The sequence below is a fragment of the Oxyura jamaicensis genome, chromosome Z (genome assembly GCF_011077185.1).
Source record: "Oxyura jamaicensis isolate SHBP4307 breed ruddy duck chromosome Z, BPBGC_Ojam_1.0, whole genome shotgun sequence".
Taxonomy (NCBI): Eukaryota; Metazoa; Chordata; class Aves; order Anseriformes; family Anatidae; genus Oxyura; species Oxyura jamaicensis.
Genome location: NC_048926.1, coordinates 57,705,300 through 57,722,607, shown reverse-complemented (window position 1 = coordinate 57,722,607; position 17,308 = coordinate 57,705,300).

Here is a 17,308-nt window from a genome sequence, read left to right as displayed (position 1 = left end):
GTATGCGCCCTGTGTGAGGCCTCACCTCTGGGGTGCTGGAAGCTTTCGAGGCCTCATTGGTACATTCCTTTCCATCATGCGTAGGTCATGTGACTCCCTATAGGTTCGTCCCAGCCTAGAAACGTCTTACTTTAGCCTATTTGTTACCCTACGCCCTTCTTCTGAACCCTTCCTACCTCACTGTATCAATCAATTCTAGTTTGGCATGACACAGGTCACCCATACTGCACCATCAGCTGTATGCACCGAAGCGGCAGCAGCCTGAGACTTCTTCTGAGACAAAAGCCCCACTCTCAGAGACCAGGCAATTTAGACAACTGTTTAATGTCCACTGTCTCTAAGTGAACTATCTGATAGTCCACCGGTATCATTTGGGGTCCTTCAAATACCCTTTCCTGAGATATGCCAAGGATGTCTATGCCATGTCTATTCCATGTCAGTGCCAAGGATGCATGGAGATTCCGGGCCAGTCACGTTATGGTGTTTTTGCCACTCGTTCCCAGTTAGACTGACTTTAACCTCCATATAGTTAAGTGCTCGGATCCCCGTCACCCGATAAATACAGATGCATTCTGGCCCTTTAAAGATTGATGGCGGTACAGTACACTGTGTGGGAGGAAAAGTGGGAGGGACAGCAGGTGGAGCCAGTGGTCAGAAGTATCCGGGGTGGTTGCGTGTACGGGTATAAGAGGCTATGTTACGCAACAATAAATTGGCACTTGAGCTAGGCATGTAGTGTCCGTCTCTGGTGTCCCTGCTCGGGGAGCAGACATCTAGGGAGCCAATAGATGTTGTCTCTTGGGCTGGGGTAGCGCAGAGAGAGGCAACACACTGGGCACCAGTGTCTATTAAAGCCTTCAACATCTGTGCGTCTGACGTGCCAGGCCATTGAATCCATGCAGTCCAATAAACCTGGTTGTCCCTTTCCTCCCCCTGGCTGGAGGCAGGGCCCCTTTAATCCTGGTCAGAATCTTCATTTCTGTGTCTGGAGGACTGCCCTCTGGAAGTTGGAACAGCAAGTTTCTTAGAGAACTCCCCCCCCCCTTTTTTTTTTTATTTTCTGATTGTTTTTCCTTGCAACTCACGTACCCATGCCTCTAGGGTCGAGGCAGATTTTCCATCCCATTTTCTCATGTCCTCTCCATGGCCATGTAGGTAAAACCACAGGGTGGCACAGGATGTGTACCCACTATATCTTCTGCCATGAATGGAAGGATGCTTACTCCTGATAGCTGAGACACTGGCTTGTACAGGTGGGGAGGAAGATAAAATTCTAAGTTGGTGCACCTCTTCAGAAAGTTTTTCCACAGCCGAGACACAGGGTTGTAGGGAAGAGGAGAGACTTTCTTCGTAATGCCGGAGTTGTTTAGCCAATTCATCCACTGTGGGTTGCTCATATTCTTTCCAGGTCATTACTGCCAATGAGATGGCATATGATGATGGTGCACTGTGCACAAACTTCCGCCACATGGGTTGTGTACACTTGACTTCATCTGGATCTTTGGATACCTCTTTGTTGTCTAGGTCCCTATAAATCACCTCCCATATGGCTAATTCTCTCAGGTAGTGGATTTTCCCTCTCCATAGTGGGCCACTTGCCTGGTAGACATACAAGTTCTTTCTTGAAGGGTTACCTTTCCTTCACACCAAATAGGAGATTCCTCCAGAGGCTGAAGCTTTGTGCTCCGTTTCCAATTGCTTTATCAATGCCTGCATCCCTATCAAGGGATCCCAGCCTCCTGGCTTCCCTGCACTCTAATTCCAGACTATTGGCTCCACTGTCCCAGCACTGGAGCAGCCAGTGCTGACAAGGTGCTCACCTGGACAATGACCAAAATCTTTTCAGATATCTCATAGGTCACGCTGGTATAGGTTTCATGTAGTTATTGATGTTTTTTCAACATCATCATCTTGGTCTTCCTGTCCCGCTGATGGCCCAGCCTCATCTTCTCCATACCTAGTCTTAGTAGGAGTTGCTCCTCTTCTAAACAACCTGACCCTCCAAACCATTTTTTCATCTCGGTTACGGGTGCAACTGACACTGGTGCAGTTTGTGTCCCTGGCTCAGCGCTGGGACCTGTTGTAGGGCTTGGAGTGGCCACTGGTCCTGCCTCAGGGGCTGAAGTGGCCGCAGGGCTTGACACTGGGGTTACAGTGGCATCCAATGCAGTTCGGTAAGCATAGGCCAAACACCAGCACGTTGCAGTGATTTCTGTATCTCTGGTATTGCCAGGGTGATGACACACCTTCTTAAAGCCCTGTACCAGTTTTTTAGGATTCTGCAGTTGTTCAGGGGTGAATTTCCAAAGCACTGGAGGTGCCCACTGTTATAGATGCCTGCCCATATCCTCCCACTCTCCCTGCCACTCTTCTATCCTGCATCAGGACAGATCTTCTGGATGACATTCTTAAGTATTTGTTCAACCTTAGACAAAACCTGAAGTGCATTCAGGAGACATAACAACAAGAACGTACTGGTCTGAACATCCGAAGGATATTCAGTTTTGGAAAGCTATCATAACTCTCCTGGAAGAGAAGAAGAAGGAGAAAGGGAGAGTGAACAAGTGAGAAAAAAACATCTCCCCCTGTCCCCTGCATAGATTGGCTCCCTGAAAAAAAGCATGAAAGGTGTAATTTATTAATGCTTTCTGAGGTAGGGTTCCCAAAGTATGGAGTTGACAGCAATGCTGAGTACAAATACCAGATTAGTCTCATGGCCAGTAATCTTATCATATCATAAGCCAATGTTACACAGTATAGCAAAATAATAACCCTATACCTGTCCCCAGGAATGATAAGCAGCACGACGGAACACATCCACTAAGTAATGTGCTATATAAGTCAGTTTGGAAAACAGGCGCAGAAGGCTTGAGATCACAACAATCGGCATTGTGATTAGCAACTATTAAACAGATGTAATGCTTATAAGAATTTTGTTTTAACATGCTCTGGTCAGATCTGTCATTATTTCAACCCTTCGTGGCCCCACGCTGGGTGCCAAAAGGACTGTTGTGGTTTAGCCGGGTTGGCAGCCAAGCACCACAAAGCCATTTGCTCACCCTCCCTCCTCCCTTCCTGGGGTGGAGGAGAGAATCAGATAAATGAAGCCTCTGTGTTGAGACAGAGACAGTTTATTAGGACAGAAAAGGAAGGAAACTAATAATACTAGTGATGATAGTACTACTAGTCATAATGTGTACAAAACATGTGATGCACAATGCAATTGCTCACAACCACTTACCGATGCCCAGCCTATCCCCCAGCAGCCAGTCCCCCCAACCCTGGCCAGTCCCCCCATATTAATTGTTCAGCATGACGTCAGGTGGTACGGAATATCCCTTTGGCCAGTTTGGGTCATTTGGGTTAGCTGTCCTGGTCTGTCCCCTTCCAGTTCCTGCTGAACCCCCAGCCTGCCCACTGGTAGGACAATGTGAGAAGATGAAAAGTCCTTGGCTTAGTGTAAGCACTGCTCTGTAACAATTAAAACATCAGTGTGTTATCAACACTAATCACATCCTAAAACACAACACCATACTAGTTAGTAGGAGAAAAAAAGTAACTTTATCCTAGCCAAAACCAGGACAATATCCACCCCCTATTCCATGCCATTTATGTCATGCTCAGGTCCCACATTTTCCAAGATATTTCAATTAATCACCACCTTTCATATATGTATATAAAACGTCCACCGAGTTTGTTTAGTCTGTGACTAACTTTGGGCTCTATCTGTCACAACAATCTTTTAGGGCAGAAGGGAAGGTGTGTAATGTTGGATCGTCACACATTGAAGCCTGTTCTGTTTCAATCACACTGCTGTGCTTACCCAATTCTATCAAAGTCCATTCATCATTATCTGCGTGGCTGTTACTGTCATACCATTAATAAGACATGTAGCAATCATAGTAGTGATGACATACAGTATTACATAGTAATTAACATAATACAATTCAACTCATGGACTATTCTTAACCAACATTAAATCCTCTTGAGGTACACATTGGACGTTCCCATTCTTTTGCATTACCCACCAAGTTCATCCAGGTCCCTGAGCAAAAGCAATCCCATGGATGGTTCTGCCTTTGCCTGACGCAGGAATAGCCCAGACTGTCTTCTCCAGCATGCTTTTATGTGCACTACAGGGACTTTATCCCCTTCTAGAGTTTGTACCAGGTTTGATTGGCAACACTAAGGGATTGGCAGATCCCCATGGTATGGACCAATATTTGGAGCAGTTCTTGAAGAGCTGCTGCCTGTGGGAAGCCCACGCAGGATCAGTTTGGGAAGGCTGGCATCCCGTGGGAAGGACCCCATGTGGAGCAGCGGAAGAGAGTGACCAAGAAGGAGCGGCAGAGATGAAGTGCTATATAGACTGACCACAACCCCCATTCCCCCGTTCCACTGCACTGCTCAGGGGGAGGAGGTGGAAGAGGGTGGATGGGAGGAAGGCATTTTTGGTTTATTTCCTTTGTTTCTCACTTCTCTAGCTTGTTAGTAATAGGCAATAAATCTTACTATCTCCCTACTTGGAGTCTGTTTTGCCCATCACAATAATTGTTGAGTGATCTTCCTGCCCTTATCTAAACCCTTGAGACCTTTGTATATTTTATCCCCCTTTCCCTTTGAGGAGGGGGATTGAGAGAGTGGCCATGGTGGAACTGAGCTGCCCACCTGAGTAAAACCACCACAAGCACACATTTCACAATCATGAATAACCTGTGCCCTAGTGTCCATGGTCAGGTCCACTCCTCGCCCATGATCCCATCTATATGTTGCATCTCTGCCTTGATGGCCTGAGGTGTCACGGGCCCGCTGAGCTATAAATACTTCACCATTATGTTGCCAGTCCAGGTCCATCTAAGCCACTCCAGTTTTAGCAGCCTAATGCCTCTGCTGGTTGTTCTGATGTTCTTCAGTGGCCCAATTCTTGGGCATATAAGCATCTGTATGGTGTACTTTTACAACCAAGTTCTCTACCTGGGTGGCAATATCTTGCCACAATGCAACAGCTCAGATGGGTTTGCCTCTGTGCTGCCAGCTGTTCTGCTTCCATTGCTGTAACCACCCCCACAGGGCATTTGCTACCATCTGTGAATCAGTATAGAGATAGAGAACTGGCCACTTCTCTTGTTCAGTAATATCCAAAGCCAGCTGGATGGCCTTCACTTCTGCAAACTGGCTCGATTCACCTTCTCCTTCAGCAGTTTCTGCAACTTGTCATATAGGACTCCATACAGCAGCTTTCCACCTCTGATGTTTTCCCACTATACGACAGGACTAATCAGTGAACAGGGCGTATTGTTTCTTGTTTTCTGGTAGCTTGTTGTACCCTGGGGATTCTTCAGCACAGGCCACCTCCTCCTCCAGTGATATTCCAAAATATTTGCCTTCTGGCCAGTCCACAATCAATTCCAAGATTCTTGGGTGATTGGAGTTTCCTACTCAAGCCTGCTGAATAATCAGTGCACCCCACTTACTCCATGTAGCATCAGTCGCATGATGTGTAAAGGGGGTCCTTCTTTTGAACATCCAGCCCAGTACCAGCAGTTGGGATGCCAGGAGGAGCTGTGCCAACCACTTCTGAAGCTGATCAAACTCCTTCATATGCTGCCAATATCTCCTTTTGGGTTGGAGTGTAGTGGGCCTCAGATCCTCTGTATCTCTGACTCCAGAACCCTAGGGGTCAACCTTAAATTTCCCCAGGCTCTTTCTGCCAGAGGCTCCAGGTGGGGCCATTCTCCCCGGCTGCAGTGTAGAGAACATTCTTTCCATCTTGTCCTGCTCTGAGTGGCCCAAGGGCTACTGCATGAACTATCTCCCACTTAATTTTTTCAAAAGTCTGTCACTGCCTGGGGCACCACTTGAAATTGTTCTTCTTACAGGTTACTTGATAGAGCAGGTTTACAATCAGCCTGCAATTTGGAATGTGCATTCTCCAGAAAAAAAAAAAAAAAACGTGCATTTCTCCCTCCTAGGAACATTTGTGTTTCTTTTTTGCTAGTTGGTGGAGACATAGCTGTTTTTTTATTGATCACATAAGGATGTCATGTGGGACCTTGTCAAATTCCTTACAGAAATCTAGGTAGATGATGTTAGTTGGTCTTCCCTTGTTAACTGATGCAGTCACTCCATCATAGAAGACACCAGATTGGTCAGGAATTATTTGCACTTGGTGAAGAAGCTGTGCAGGCTGTCTCAGATCACCTCCTTGTCCTGCATGTGCCTTGCCATGGCTTCCAGGACAATCTTTTCCATGATTCCAGGACAACCTTTTCTCAGGCACAGAGGTGAGGCTCACCAGGACCTCCTTTCTACCAGTTTTAAAAATGGGAGTAATGGGGGATAGCCACGGAGTTAGAAAAAACAAAAACAAAAACAAAAACAAAACAAAACACCAACTAAGTATAGTTCAGAATACCTATCGTGTAATTTATAATCATTTACACACTCCAGCAGAATATATTTATTGAAATTTAGTCTTTTTACTATCAACCAGCAATAGTCTGAGCATAGTTCAGAGACCTTTCTGTAGCCATCAAATAATCAAATCAAGAATTTACAATTTTGAGAAAAGTGTCTGAAAGTCTGAGCAGTAAAATGACTTTTCTTTGTTGTTGTTGTTTCTCATTGTCTCAGGCTGAGGAGTAGCAACAGTTTTTGACATTAGTTTTTTGTGTGTGTTCACTAAAATGATGAAAACTAAAGACATCAAAGAATCACAGAGTCATAGACTGGTTTGGATTGGAAGGGACCTTAAGGATCATCTAATTCCAAGCCCCCTGCCATGGGCAGGGTCATCTTTTACTAGACCAGGTTGCTCAAATATAATTTCAAATTATTAGAGCTAATCTTTGTACAGTGAACTGCGTTTCTTTACAGCCTGGTCCACTCCTACGATAAAAATACATAAATGCAGATAATCATCAGAAGCGATTTGTACATATGAGAATACAAACAATCATCCAAAATACTACAGGAAAAGAACTCGAGACATCAGAAATTGGCCTCTTAATCAGGGCAAACAGTACTCCATCCCAGAGAAAATAAATAAATAAATAAATAAATATTAAACATGCACGGATTTGTTTAGTCCAGTATCCTGGTTTCAGTTAGGACAGAGTTAATTTTCCTCCTAGTAGCTGGTAGGGTGCTGTGTTTTGGATTAGGATGAGAAGAGTGCTGATAACATGCTGATGTTTTAATTGCTGCAGAGCAATGCTTACACCAAGCCAAGGACTTTTGAGCTCCTTGCTCTGTCCTGCCAGCGGGCAGGCTGGGGGTGCAGCAAGAGCTGGGAGGGGACAGACCCAGGACAGCTGACCCAAACTGGCCAAAGGGGTATTCCATACCATCTGACGGCATGCTGAACAGTATATACAGGGGTGGCTGGCCAGGGTGGGGGGGCTGGCTGCGCGGGGATAGGCTGGGCATCGGTCAGCGGGTGGTGAGCAATTGCATTGTGCATCACTTGTTTTGTACACATTATTATTAGTAGTACTATTATTATTATTATTATTTTCCTGTCTTAATAAACTGTCTTTATCTCAACTCACAGGCTTCACTTTCCCGTTTCTCTCCCCCATCCCAGAGAGGGGAGGGTTAGCAAACAGCTGTGTGGTGTTTAGCTGCCAGCGGAGTTAAACCACAACATCCAGTGACTTTGCTTGCCTTAAATTGTCATGAAACAACATTACAAGCCTTGGTCTACCAAAATTATTTATGTATGTCTGTAAGCTAATGGCAATGTTTTATTTAGAATTTCAAAAAATCATTTGACAAATAAATGTAAGGCGAAGCTATAATAAAGAGCTATTATAGACATGAAGTTAGATGCAAACACTGCTGTGGATCACTAAATTGCTAGCAACTCACAAAATGGCAGAAACAGTAAGTAAGCATTTTTCAACTCCAGAAAAAGTTAACAGGAGTGTGATCCAGGGTACCCGGTCACGTTTATATGGTTTGGTAATATTAAACTAGTTTCCTAAAATGATACATTAGCTGAAACTCTGCAAAATTTGCAGAGGACTATAGATTGCGATTTTAAATAGGACCCTTTCTCAGATGAAAGAGACCTGGATCTCTTATTTCTTCTGCTTCATTATGGTTGTTTTAAAAATAAGGTAAAGTGATCAGTGTTGAAAATAAAAATTGCTTGAACTTTTAGTTTAGAATAGACTACAGCGGCCTTACTGATTGTTACTACTATTACTACTACTACTGCTGCTACTACTACTTCTTTTGTCTGAAGGCTGGTCATACTGGCAGTACTTTATGTTTTTTGCTGAAACAGTTCATTATTATTATTATTATTATTTTGATTTGGAATTTGAGATGAACAAGCATAAGCATAGAAAATATTTAATTTAATTAATAAGGTTGTATTTATCATCAAAAAGTTGTCTTCATTACTTATTACTTTACTTTGTATGTTTATGAGATAGATTTCTATTCTGCTATGAAAGCTGACTTTAGTTAATCACAGTAAGACTGTCTACTACAGGAAAATAATAGATCAAACACTAATAAACTACTGTTTTTTAATTTTAATTTTTATTTTTTTGATGCTTATATCTCCGCAGTCAAATGAGGTATGTAGAGGGAAATCAGCATGCCAGTCTATCTCTACAAAATTGTGAAATATGTCTCATCCTTTCTTCACTTCACCATGCCTACATTAAAAAAGAACCAATATCTGTTGCAGCATAACATGCTGGAATGGTGAAGAATTATTTATCATGAAAATAAAATCTTAAAAAAAATAGATTTGAAGTTCTAAATACACAGGCTGTATATTTGCTGTATATTTAGACTGTATACAGTAGCATAGTCATTTTGTTCTGGGATCTTGTTCTAGAGGAGAAAGGAACTAAAAATGCAAATTTATTTTCGTGATACATGGCCCTGAGTGCATTAACATATACCCTACCTATGGATGAAGAAAATTCCTAAAGTCTAAATATTCTTTAAAGTACCTTCAGTGTATAACATGAGTTTATACCTGGCTTGAGGATTCTTGAAAAATGAGTGGCAACTTGATACTCATTGTCCAGCAGAAAGTAAACCAGTAAGAATGCCTCTGTTTTCTTCATGGAAAACAACAGTTCAGTAGTTGGGATGACAGACAGGTAGGCCATATCACAAAATTAATTCCCAAGGCATTATGTTTACATTAGGAAGCTGTATTGTAATGTAACACAAAGAAAAGGGTTTTGTGGGAACATGCAAAGGCTTCATTGGATATGAACAGTCTATGAACTATAAAGATTTAAGATCCTCAAAATTTAGACTAATCCAGCCCTTAATTAACCCTAACCATAACCCTAACCCTAACCCCTTGCCATCTTTAGCCAAATGGTTAACAGCTCTACTGCTCTATTCCTAGATTTCCCACATGTGAAAATATATTTCTCTGTACACCTTAATTAGACATGAGATTAGAAATATATGTAGTAAATGTAGCCCTTAATTTTTGCCCACAATCCCATTTCAGTTACTGCAACACTACTACCTTTGACTGTCATCATTATCTTGAAATTGAGGACAATCTGCATTGTAGGTTTCCTCTGGTTCAGATTTAGGGCTTCATACATGACTGTACCTGCTACACTTTCATGAATAGACATTTATCACCTGGGGCACATGTGTCATGCATTTTCAAGAATGGGAGAAAAAGAATGGGAGAATAAGTTACAATACCTTAACACTTTACTGAAGGCTTTAAAGCTAATGTCTTTAATCTCTTACCTGCTGTGGGTAGAAAGTAGAGACTGACTATACATACAGCCAAATGAGGAAAAAAATACAAAAAATACAGAGCAATGCAATATTAGAGGAAAAAAAAAAAAAGTGTGCTTACTTTATGTTTCTAAGACCCTTGTAAAATCAGGACTGTTGCTGCTGTTCCTGCCAATGTGTAGAAGCAACTGCTGAGAGACGAAGTGAACCTTTCCCAAAGCACATGTTCTCATGTACACCTCATATGCTCCTGTCAACACCAGGAGGTGAGACCACACCTCTCCCTCAGTCTTTCAGTTTTTTCCATACAGAAGTGAAGCCAAGTACTATCTCTGATGGACTACATTGCTATTGATAGATGTGGCTGGGTTAAGCCACTATTGTTCAAATATGCTCTGAATTTATGTGTGCTTTTGGAATAATACTTTTAAAATAAAACCTTATTAATTAATCTAGAGAGCTGATGATCTTGGTCTAATTATTGTCAACTATTATTTGAACTACCTGAAACTTCTTATTCGCTGGCCTTGACAAACACATTCTTTCCTTGATTATATCTATACAAAATGTTTCTGCAAAAATGATACTGCAGTCCCTCAACTCCGATAATGACATGTTTCTATTTGAATATTCCACTCTTCCCTTTTTATTATTACATCAAGCTTGTGATTATTTCTTTTAATCTCCACGACCTTCCTCTATAATTGAGTAATAACCAGTAATATGGTTTCTGGTCCTTACTACATGTAACATGGTGCAAATAATTCCAAATACAGCAGCATTACAGGCATTAATGTACAGTTAAAACAAACAAAAAAAAATTTAAAAAGTCATTTTAATGGGATACATTACTTTTGATTTTTTAAAAGCCAGGGTAGATGATTATGTCTGCCATCAAAATGCAGAGCAGAAATGATATAGTAAATCAATACCAACTAAATATAATGAAATATAACAAGGGCAAGTGTAGAGTCCTGCATCTGGGCAAGAACAACTCCAGGCACCAGTATAAGTTGGGGACTGACCTGTTGGAGAGCAGTATAGGAGAAAGAGACCTGGGGGTCCTGGTGGACAGTGGGATGACCATGAGTCAGCACTGTGCGCTTGTGGCCAAGAAGGCCAATGGCACCCTGGGATGTATTAGAAGGAGTGTTGTTACTAGGTCGAGAGAGCTTCTCCTTCCCCTCTACTCTGCCCTGGTGAGACCGCATCTGGAATATTGTGTCCAGTTCTGGGCCCCTCCATTCAAGAAAGACACAGAACTGCTTGAGAGAGTCCAGTGCAGAACCCCAAAAGATGATTAAGGGAGTGGGGCATTTCCCTTACAAGGAAAGACTGAGGGAGCTGGGTCTCTTTACCTTGGAGGAGTCTGAGGTGTGACCTTATAAATGTTTATAAATACGTAAAGGGTGAGTGTCAGGAGGATGGAGCCAGGGTCTTCCCAGTGACATCTAATGATAGGAAAAGGGGCAATGGGTGCAAACAGGAACATAGGAGGTTCCGCTTAAATATGAGATAAAACTTTTCACAGTGAAGGTGAGAGAACGCTGGAACTAGCTGCCCAGGGGTGCTTGTGCAGTCTCCTTCTCCGGAGACATTCAAAACCTGCCTGGATGTGTTCCTGTCTGATATGATCTACGTGTTCCTGTTCCAGCAGGGGGATTGGACTAGATGATCTTTCAAGGTCCCTTCTAATCCCTAGCACTCTGTGATTCTGTGATTCTGTGAATACTGTTTTAAAATACTGCATTTTTCCCCTCATGTCAGAAGTTTGGGTTATTATGAAAAAGCTACAGCAGACACGTAAGAGCCTAGCAATGCTACTATAGTCTGCAGATATTGTAGTATCAATCATAACTACTTATTACTATTGCTAGGCAGATTTTGACAACTAAATACAAAGGAAGTTATAAAAGCACAGTGGAAGATGCCATCTGTATCCTTGTTCTGAGGACAGCAGCTGCAACCCAACCTCCATCCTGTACTGTATGATCTGACAGGAAGAGAAATGCCTGCTGCTTTATGACGTGAGATTCTCTTCCTCCTTCAGTTTTGTATGTCTCCTGTTTGAATGCTTCAGAGTTAAATCAAAGACAGACGTTAAGTTAGCATTGAAAGCAATCAAACAGCAAAGATAAAATTGTGCCGTAACTCATCATCACTGTCTCAATAAGTCAGTTTAACAGCTGAAGAACTCTTTCACCATACCTATGGTGAAAAGGTATATTGCTTGAGAAGGAAGAAATCAAAACACATAATCTCAGCTGAAGAGGAAGAGGTAAGGCTGCATGAGCCCAAGAAAACTTTGGTAAACAAGGTGATAGTCTGGTAAGACTTATCCACAGAAGGAGTAAGTTACAGGCCAGACCTGCTCCTCTTCATTAACAAGTAAAAGTCAGGCCTCTGCAAGATTTGAGTGGATACAGGATTCTTTTATATTTCTCTCCTAGTCCAACACGTCAGATGACCTCAGAGGTGCCTTTCAACCTATGTTATTCTATTCTGTCACCTACAGTTGGAAGAACACCACTGTATTGTTAAGAAATTTTGCTTCTGAGTGATATGGAGCATCTCACAGCAACCAAAATGAAGTCAGGCTTTGTACCCAGTGGACTGAGTCACAAAGTGAGAGGAAGGGATGAATAGAGGAAATCCAAACTGAGAGCTGGACATCTGTGGATGTATTACATGCACTTTAAAAAGTGTCAACAGCACAGTTTAGTGAGTGCAACGCCATACAGAACAGTCATTACAAGGCTGAAAGGCTTTTGTGCTTCCTATCCTCTAATCATGTTCCAAGTGTGAGATGAGGGACTCAGCTGTTGTGCATTCTGCAGAACAGAAATGTGATTTTTATTTATTTATTTATTTATTTATTTTTACTTTTCAGAATGGGTCTACTTATTAAGTCAAGATAAAAGAGATAAAAGAGTGGGAAACATGCAATTGCTAATGTACATAGTACTCTGTATTTTCTCTTTTGTTTCGAGACAAAATGAAATAAAATAAAAATAAAAAAATAAAAATAAAAATAAAACCAGTGTTCACTTCAACTTATGCCTTTAGTCCTGCATTAAGATCCTAATCCTCCACATAGGATATGACTTATCTGCTATGGATATATTAAAATAGATATGGATATACATGGATATATTTAAAAAATGTTATGAACCTTATATACAAGCAAACAGCCAGGAAAAGAGAACCAAGCAAGGAGATGAAGTGTATATCATCTCTGTCATTGTTGATGTGGTTTTAATAACGCATCCTTTCTCATGTGACATCAGTGGATTTGAAATGCTTATTAGACTATATGAATGTAATATCATCAATCTGTCCACATTTTATGTTTTATTAAAAATGGATTTTTATTTTCTGGGGAAGTAGAGGATATTCATAAATGACTCCAGACAAAACCATAACATTACAGGGTTTTCTCGCTATTTTTTCTATGCCATTTAACCCTTTACTAGGTTGCTCCTATCCAGAGGTAGAAGTAAGACAAAATATAAGCTGTTTCTAGATATATATATATATCTATATATATATAGCTTTTCTTCCGAAGTTAAAAATGCATTGTTCTAGAAGCATACTTTGGTATTTGAATCAACCTCAGTGGTTTTATTATTATTATTATTATTATTTTAACTGTGTGAATATCTTACAATGTTTCATCTTGACAGAAAGGTTTAGGGGGAAAATAATAATGAGGAACTGGGGGAAAACAGAGCAAAATGAAGTGAAATAAATGAAGAAATAAAGCAATATTTTGGCGCTCAAAATATGGAGCAGAAGGGAGATTACAGATAAAGCCATGTAGGGGATAGGTTATTCATAAGTGATCTTTTGAACAGAGAGCTTGGAGATATTTTTTTTATCTTGTGTCATTTTGGTCGGCTGGATATTGTAAGTGCTCTGAAAAAGTCATGGGTAATCTGAATTAGCAGAAGTGTCATTTTGACTGCATGGCTGCCAAGGAATGAAGAACAAATGGGAGAAATATTAAAGAATGACTGAAAGAAGAAGGACAGATTTTTAGGACATATATATATATATTTATTAAAATAATAAATCTTTTTTTTTTTTTTTTTCATTTTTGTCCTTAAGAAAGTATGATATGCTTTGATATGTTTCAGTTTAGCAAAAGAAAATGACTTGAAAAAAAGTCAATCTCCAAATGCGATCCACTAGTCTGACTTTTTCTACCTCACTTTTCAACACAGTCTGTTTTTCTGATTTGTGGGTTAGTACACATATAATTAGTGCTATCTTCAGATTTTACTGCTGCTGAAGATAGTATTCTTTGTGACTTTTTCTAGACAGCCAAGAAATGTGAGCAAAGTTAAACACTAGATCCTGAAATGCCAACTCTTTGTAATGTAGTGTCCTGAGCATATCACAATGATCTTCAGAAAATATACAAGAAAACTTCTTTTTTAATGTTTCATCTACCAGTCAGATTATATCAAAACAGAGTAAAAAAATGCACTATCACTGTGATTGCATTAATCTTCCCTGCATATCAAGAATGTAATCCTAATTTGATCATAATGCAGAATTAAGACAGGAGATTTACAAATAAAGGAAAACAAATTTGCTTAGGAAGGTAACAACTGTTTTTTTCAAGGTTATAGAATTAGATCCTATTTAACTCTTTTTTTCTTCTCTTTTTGTCATGATTTTAAATTGCTTCACTGAACCCTTGAATTCACTCCCTCAGAATATCTTTTTTATCTATCATGTAATGTCATATATTCTACAATGTAGTACTAATTTTTGTAAAATATTTGCTATTATTCTCTGAAAGTCAAATAATGAGAAATATTTTTAATTCCCCTTAACAGTACTTCTTTCTGATGGAAAATTAAAAGCCTCATGAATCACTCAGGAATCAAGAGAAGGATTCTAGTTACAGATGAGGGAAACTTGACTGTGGCAGAGCTTAGTCAAACAAATATTTTCAAAAATCACAATATTTTTGTACTGAGGATTGTGAGGGAATAATTTCACTTGTGAGAATTCTAGTATTTTCAGGACTTACCTTATTCCAACAAATACTGTTCAGTAAATCATGCAGAGCTCTTCATTGTATAGGTCATTCTTCTTGGAACAAACTAACTCAAGTAATACTAATTTTGTCTGCTAAATACTTGCACATAAAGGGTGACATGCTATGGATTGAGGGTTGTCTTCTATAAACCCTTGAGATTAGGGAATGTCCCTGGTATTTAAAATGGAATAAAGACTACTAGATATATTAGACAGTTAGCTTTATATTTGTACAAAACTCTTCTGATTTATAGGTTTGAATACTGGACTAAAAAAAATAAAAAATAAAACTAAAAAAATCTAACAACAGAAAGGATTAGCTGACTATCTTTAGAAACTCCTAACTGATTGAATATTAGTCCTCTGTCAACAATCTCTGAGAAAAATATTGGGTGTTAAAACCAAATGTTTCTTTAAGAAATGAAAAGTAAAATGAACAGAGATTAAATTAATGGAGTCCTCAGATTTAAAAAATGCCATTTTACATACATATATATAGCCATGTTTATTAAAAATATATATCTATTGCAGTGCATGCTACTAAAATTTAACAAAGCCTGAGAGAAACATAAAAATTAAACACATGCTGAGTACAAATACAAAATGAGATTTTTATCCTCTTGGACTCAGTAAGTGTTGGCTTCTATGGTTTTGGATTTTATTGAGAGCTGGGCACTGAATTTCCCCAAGTATCCTCATGCTTTGGTAAATTGGGGGCTACATTCCTGCTCAAGATCCATAACATAAATATGTAAAGGCATGTTGTTTCAAGCTAACTTATATCAAAACAATCAGTAATTGGCTGAGATGAACAGGATTGTTTATCAAAGCTAACTACACAATCAGTAATTGGCTGAGATGAACAGGATTGTTTGTCAAAGCTAACTACAGCCCAGCTCCCTCCCCATTCACTGGACAATAAAAAGGACTTCTCAAAGAGGGTACTTTAAAGGATGATTTTCTTGTTCTGTGCCTCTATCTTTTCTTTGTGTCCGCAGGAGGACATCTCCACTAGGATAAAATTTCTCTTTTTGAACATTCCCCTCATCTGCCCTTCTTTGCACTTAGAAAATCTTTTTAACTGCTGAACACTGATTCTTGGTAATATAAATACGCAAGACTCTCTCTTTTCCAGTATACAGTAATGTAAATAATCATTCACCAATGAATAACTAATCTGCCTAAGGAAAACAAAACCTTTCTTGGCAGCAGATTTCCTCTCTTTGAGTAATAAGTTTGCTTTGGCTAAATCATCATTAGCGCCAACAAATTAGCTCTTTGATTAGTGTTGCTTTGCAATTTAAAACCAAGAGACTAATTTATCTACCCAGTAGAGAGAAATGTTGGCTTAAAGGAAATAGGGACAGGGTATTTTAGTTTGGCTGAAATTTTAGATACTTAGCTTTTTTTTCTAAGAAATCTCCCCAGTAAATATAAGAAGACAGAAATGGGCTGTTTCCTGTTCATTAAGAATCCACTTCTTGTTGAAACAATCTTATGAAATACCTCATCTTTTGTTATTTATAAGAGCGGTGAAATTGAAGTTACAAAATCTTTTGCCTCAAATCACAGAAATCTGAGCAAGACCAGCTTTTTCAGAAGTATTCTGCATCCAGGCTTTCCAACTGTTCATGGCACACGGAAGTATATTATAATGTCAGAACAAATTCGGAGATTGTAAGAAAGCACCAGAAACGGTGACACTCATGTAACTGTGGGAAAATTACCTTCTTCCCGCTTGACAGATCTTCACAGTCCTGCTGAGCGAAAAGTCTAACGTAAAATTTATTTGAGAGACAGCATCAATTAGCTAGTGTAATACCTTCCATTTTGGGAACCAAACCACATCTGCAGTACTAGTTCTGCACAGTAAGACATGTCATAAAAACATACATGACAGGTTTACCAGATTGGTCAAAAATGCTTAAGTATCTATAAGATAACGCTGCAGTGTATGGTGTCAACATGCCACGGCCAGATTTTTGAAGTTTATGGGAATCTGACAGCTCTTACCTGGGGCAACACTGCTGAGAACCTCTGGAAATCCTCTCTTTTCCTTTGAGTGCATCAGAAGGAGCTTTTAAGTACTTAAGAACTATTAAGATCAACAGTGTTAGCTGCACAATTGTTACTTCACTTGCCGAGGCGTCGCCCCCGGGGCAGACGTGCTCTGCAGCGGACCGGGGGATCGGGACAGGCAGGGCTATTTTCCCGGCATCGAGGCCACTCGAGGCAGCCCAGGGAGCCGCCACAACCCCGCAGCCCTCGTGAGGGACGCTGAGGAGGCGTAGGCAGAGCCAGCAGCGCCTCCTCCCCGGCCGTTCAAAAGCAGCCCCTGGCGAGCGGCAGCGACCAACAGCCCGGCGACCAGGACGGGCGAACAGGGCGGGGCGCGGCCGTTTGCGCGGCAGTTCGCGCAGGGAGGGCAGAGCGATCCCCCGCCCCTAAGAACACCTCAAGCGACGGCTTTCGACCACTAGCCAGGCCACTGTGGTCCTCGCTAGGCAGAGAGCTCGTGCTAGAA